The following is a 6380-nucleotide window of genomic DNA, read 5'->3' on the forward strand; positions in this document are numbered from 1 at the left end:
CTTTTCAAATAGTACACTTTTCTACCTAAACAATAAGTACCTAAAGTGTACATATTAGTATGAAAAGGTACCGCCCAGTGACAGCTTTTGTATCCTTTTCTCTGAGAGTGTAGGGTGTTGACGAAGGTTGGCATGATGAGTCGATGGGTGCAGTTGTCTTCCCTTTCTTGACTAAAAATAAAAAATTGTTTGCAGTGTGATCAGAAGGTACAGTTTATTTTGTAAAATGCAATAAAAGTAATAGACATCTATTAGAAGTTTAGACTTTTAAGCAGTGCTAATACAAGACATTTACATTTAGAGACCATAAAGACATATTTTTTCCATTCAACTTTTTTGGTTTTAAAAGTACTTAAATTTACCTTCATAAAACCTCCAGAAACACCTCCAGAGAGCCTCTGTTTGGACAGAAATCTGTCTCTCTTTAAATTATGTTTTTGTTTGTTTAGCTTACAGATTAACTCGAAGCCAACAGACATCAAATAAAAGCCACACAACTGCAATTTTGGGATCTTAAAGCACTGTCTTCTCTCATTTCAAAGTTTTATATAAAACAGACTGTATTATATAGTTTTATTGATCCCATCCTTTGCTGCCTTTCTCTCTTCAGTCTCCATCTCTCTCTCTCTCCGAGCGGGGCGGGTGAGTGGAGTCATCATACGGTCACTGCGCTTCACCAGGCTAGACTGCGACTCAGAGCTGCAGAACATGACAGTGTGCATTAGTGTAGAGCTGAACGGAGAGAGAGAGAGAGAAGTGCAGTATAAAAGAACCAGTAGGATGAGAAACTCATGGAGACTATGAGAGAGAGTGAACATCAGCGCACTTACATGAACCCAGCTCAGGATGAGCCCTGCAAAATGTGATTCATCAAATATGGATGCACTTTGTGTGGATCTTTTAGATAAAGTTCAAGGAACAGCCATCCATCACCCACGCAGATTATTTTCTCATTCAATTCAGTTTTGAAATCGAAGTGGATCATGTTTATTTTCTAAATGTGTCTTCCTGGTCCTGCTGTGGTTGATTTGGTATAGTACATGCTGCTCCTAATAATTAGTCTACAAAATACTTCACTTTTTGGATGATGTAATCTTACTTTTTTAAAGGTTTTCTGAAATATAAAAACAGTGGAAACACTTTACAATTAGGTAATGCACTTTAGGCCACAGTGTTGTTTTCTGATACTAAAGTTTTTATTCATACTTTGAGTTTTTATTTTTACATTCCATTTTAGAATTTTAGTTAAAGTTTTAGTAATTTTGTTGTGTGTTTTGTAATTGTCTATTATATAGTTTTTATTGATTTGTATTTTGCTTTTAAACTAATGAGAATAAGAAATGTTGCCTTGTCAACTAGTTGAAAAAGTTTATTTTTTTACTGTATTTTATTTTAACTCAGTTAATGTTTATTTTCATAAAAGTAATTTAAAAAAAGTTTTAGTTTTATAATAATTTGTCATAATCATTCAATTGTCATTTAAAGTTTTTTAAAGTCTATATTTTTATTTCAGTTTTAGTTTGTGATATTTTAGTATTAAGTTAAACTAAATAAAAATAAGAAAAAAAGTTTGCTTTGGCAACTAGCTAAAAAAGTGGGATGTTGTTTTTTCTGATTTCATTTATTTTACTTCAAGTAACAAAAAAAAATATGGTTGTAGCTTTAATAACCTTGGCAATATCATAAAAACATTTTTTACAGCTTATCAAGGTATTTAGTTTGTACACATGAACTGACTCTGTTGAGTGTTCATTTGAGTCAGATAGAGACTCACCTCAGGCACAATTTGTCTTTGGAGTGTTTGTTTTCAAAGGTGTTCACATTTGTGCTCTGGTGTCATTGCTCCGCCCACATCAGACTAGATACATCTTTATTGGTCTCGACAGTATCCAATAGTAATGCACAACAGCTAGCAAGAGAAATACATGATCTCATTTTCAGGGAAGCCTAAAGCGAGCTTCATGAGCCAACGTTCATTTGTTATCTTTCGTTCCTCCATCCCTCTTTTTATTCTCACTGCGCTCTGCTGGTCTGTGACCAGAGGCTCGTTCTCTTCCGTGTCCCTTTGCTCCCTTCAGCTGTCCAACAGAGCTGATCCCAGATCAGAGATGAAGGACACAGAGGTGGTGACCCTCATCTCGCCCTGAGCTTTGTGCTCCGTACATGACCTTATGACAGCAAAGCGAGGTGACCCACTTTCAAACGACGTGACATAGTTTGAGGGCAGTTAATGATGGAGTTAGGATCAGTTTCATTGACATTTTGTCAGAATGAGCCCTTCCTCTGCCTTTAGGCTCACAGCGGCCCAGAATCACTGCGGTTCAGAAGTTCACAGAGTCTCTTTTTACTGCTATATATAAAAAAATAAGATTTAAGTGTACTAATAATTAAATTATATATATATATTATTCATTCACTGTCACTAATGATCAGTCTAATGTGTCCTTGCTGAAAAAAAATATGAATTTCTTGTAAAAAAGAAATTGTTAACCAATAGACAAAAAAGTATAGCTTTAGAAGTCAATATATTGTTTGTTTTATTTTCACTTTTTTATACAGTTTTTTTTTTTTATAATGAACATACTAATGTCAAATTGACAATCCTGATAAAATGAATTTGTGGTATAATGATCTGAATAAGCACTAAAGGAAAAGAGTTTGTACTTTAAAAAATTTACTCAATTAATGCTGCATGTATCATGTATATATGATATTTATTTATATTTATGTTTAAAATCAATAAGCCTCCTACAGATCAATCTCTGCATGCAGTCACAGGATAAAAGTTATTAATCTATATAATTCTGGTGTCAAAAGGCTAAACTCCTGATGGACGCCTAATGAACTTCATCCTTTGGGGTTCTTTGTCCTTTACCTCGGTCATTTATGCACATATGACAATACAGAAATACATGTCCAGTTCAATTTTGTAGTGGATGATGGGAGTTCACACATGACGCAGAGTCACATGCTAGGCTATTCTTCATTGAAAACATTTATCTAATAATTCTTCTAATTATTACAGACCTAAATTTAGTTTCCATGAGCTGGTACTGAGATCAATGTTTACCTAAAACCCATAAAGACATGTTAACCTAAAACGTCCATGCTAGTCAAGTAATCTGACAATAATGAATTGAAATAAGCTTGATTGACAGGAGAGACACCATGGACACAGCAACAGAAACGTCAACAAACTCTGCGGTCATGAGGTGAGTTTTTGTTCGATGTTTTTAGAATTTTTTATAAATAAATAACACATTTTTATTTTATATTTTGTAGAGGTTGTGGTATTAATAACCCACATTAATTAATTTAGAAATTATAACTCATTGCATTTGTTTATTTCTAGTGTTAATCGGTCGGATGTTTCCGGATCGTTGACTCGGCGGGTTCGTGCATTTCCGCCGGAGAACGACTTGTTTCACGCGGCCGCGTGCGGAGCGCGTGAGTGGTTGAGTTCGGCTCTGAAGAGTGCGCGCAAACCACTGCACACTGACAAACGCGTGCGTGCTTTACACTCACACACAATGCACTGTTATTAATTCAGCTCCAACTGCTTAACATTAGACATTAAAGAGCAAACACTTGCATTGACTGACGGTTCAGATGTCAGTGCTGGTGACGTCAGCTGGGTCTCCTGTTTTGTCTGTCATTCCCCATTTTCAGTGAAATGTTTACTGCTAATACAAATATCATGCAAAACGTATATAAGCAGTGGATAAATATTACATTAATAATCATAAAGTACGTATAAGTTTATTTTAAAATAATGTGCAGTAAGACATGATCTGGAGCTTTTTAAAAACATTTTTCTTGCAATTTTACATTGTATGTTACACTGATATTCTTGATTAATCTTTAGTTTTGAATAACGGTTAAGTAGATTTTAAGACTTCAATAAATGACCATGAGTTAAATAAAGATAAAGCATATATTATAAAGCATAACTGTTAATATTTATTAAATAATTTCACATCCATTGAATGCAATGATCTACCCCCAAACCAGATATGTCTCACTTTAAACACGATTTCAATCTTCACTGCCATGTTTTACATAACTGTAAAGTCAAAAGACTATTAGAGCTTAGAACATTATAACCAAGGATATGTCGATTGGTAACCTCAGTTGAAGTGGAAAGTATTTTTGGATGGCATTTTGATAAAAGATCATGAGAACAATATGAAACTATGTGTGTGTGTGTGTGTGTGTGTGTGTGTGTATGTGTGTCAGGGTCTCAGTGTGCTTCATATAGCAGCTCTACATGGACATCTGGACTGTATGGAGCTGCTGCTGGACGCCGGTGGTCCTGTGGATGTGAATAGCAGTTGTCCTCATGGACGCAGACCTGTACATATGGTGCTAAGTGCCCAGAGCCGACCCAACACACACGCCTGCCTCATTTACCTGCTGAAACATGGAGCCCAGATCAATGTGTATGAACCCATAACCATTAAGATATTTAAACACAGATATGTATTAAAATGCAGATTACTTTGTTTCTTACATTAAAGTCAGCATTAAACAATATGAAGCATACAACCAATTGTAGTTATTTTGGAGTGAAACTGGATATTTAATAAGGAATAAAATAGGCGGGACTTTGCTTTACCTTCCAGGTTTTGATTGGATTAGGAAAGGTTTGCGGGGGCTTAAAAAAAAGATGGATTGAGGGTGTAACAAGTAAATTTAACAAATTTAATTTAATTTTTGTATAAATGTTTTAATAACAAATCATTTATTATTTTTATTTTTATTATATATATATATATATATTAGTGCTGTCAAAATTAGCGCGTTAACGCATTCGATTAATTTGAAATATTTAACGCGTTAAAATAAAATAACGCAATTAACGCGGTTGCAGTTTTTTTTTATTTCCAGTTGTGGCCTATGTGTGTTCAACGTGCAAAGAAATATGGATAAGACCAAGGAAGGACATTTAGACGGAAAGTTTCAGTATAAAACTCTGCCGGATTACTGAGAGGGGGTTCAGCGAAAAATCGGCAGCTGTCAGCAGGAAGTGGCTGTCACTGGCAGCAGGAAGTGGCTGCCAATAAAACCGGATGGCAGCTGTCGCTAATACCCGGAAATTGGAGGAGGCTGCCGGCGGCAACAAGACAAATAAATAATTATATACACTTATGATTATGTTTAATACTTTTTTAAATAAGTATAAAGGTCAGTATTGTATATTATTTGATTTAAAATATTGATCAAATATAAACAAAGAAATAAGATCATTTTGCTAAACGTTAATTTCCAGCTGAATGTTTATGCATGTATCATTGTTTGTGTGAAATAAAACAATTTATATTTATATACGAGAGTGGCACTTACTGGGTGTAGGTTGTATATTTATTATAGGCTATATACACAAATGACTGAAAAGAGAGAAGTCTCAGAGACCTTTATTTAAAATCATAATTTGCGGTTATATTTGTAGTATTTCAAGAAACAACTATATATATATATATATATATATATATATATATATATATATATATATATATAGTATAAAAGTAGCTGTTAAATTTGTAACTGGGTTAGTAAGTTGTCAAAGTCAGTGCTTTACAATGTAAACCGTATAAAATATATCCAGTAAGCACGCAGACTAAAATATCAATCAGAATCACTAACAACAATCCGGAGGTATTTTCAAGACTCTTAGATCAGAACTGATGAGGTATACAGAGTTACTTCTCCAGCATCTTGCACCAATCACTGTAAAACCCAGGGTGGATGTGCATCTCTCCTCATTTTCCTCTTGCAACATGGTCAAGTCAAGCATCGTTTATTTATATAGTGCTTTTAATAATACAGATCAAAGCAAAGCAACTTTACAGTATTAAATAGGAAAATAGTGTGTCAGTCAATAATGCAGAAGGACATTAGTAAACTCAGTTTGTAGTCAGTTTATCATTCAATTCAGTGATGTCATCCTTCAGTTCGGTTCAGTTTAAATAGTATCTGTGGAATCATTTGCAATCATGTCAGTGATATCGCTGTAAATGAAGTGACCACAACGAAGCAAGCCAGAGGCGACAAGGATCCAAAACTCCACCGGTGACAAAATGGAGAAAAAAACAAGGTCTTTACAGGGGATCTGTATCTGGGGCTCTAGTTGTCCTGGTCTCCGCTGTCTTTCAGGGCAGTAGAGGTCCTTTCTAGGTGCTAATCCACCATCTGGTCTGGATACGTACTGGATCCGGGTGACTGCAGTGACCTTCGAATAAGAAAGAAACAGATTAATATAAATTGAAGATGTTAATATCTATACGATGTTTGATAGGGAGCCAGTACAGGGTTTACAGAACTGGGCTAATCCGGTCATACTTCCTGATTCTAGGAAGAACTCTAGCTGCTGCATTTTACTA

Source organism: Carassius auratus, chromosome 2 (assembly GCF_003368295.1).
Source record: "Carassius auratus strain Wakin chromosome 2, ASM336829v1, whole genome shotgun sequence".
Taxonomy (NCBI): domain Eukaryota; kingdom Metazoa; phylum Chordata; class Actinopteri; order Cypriniformes; family Cyprinidae; genus Carassius; species Carassius auratus.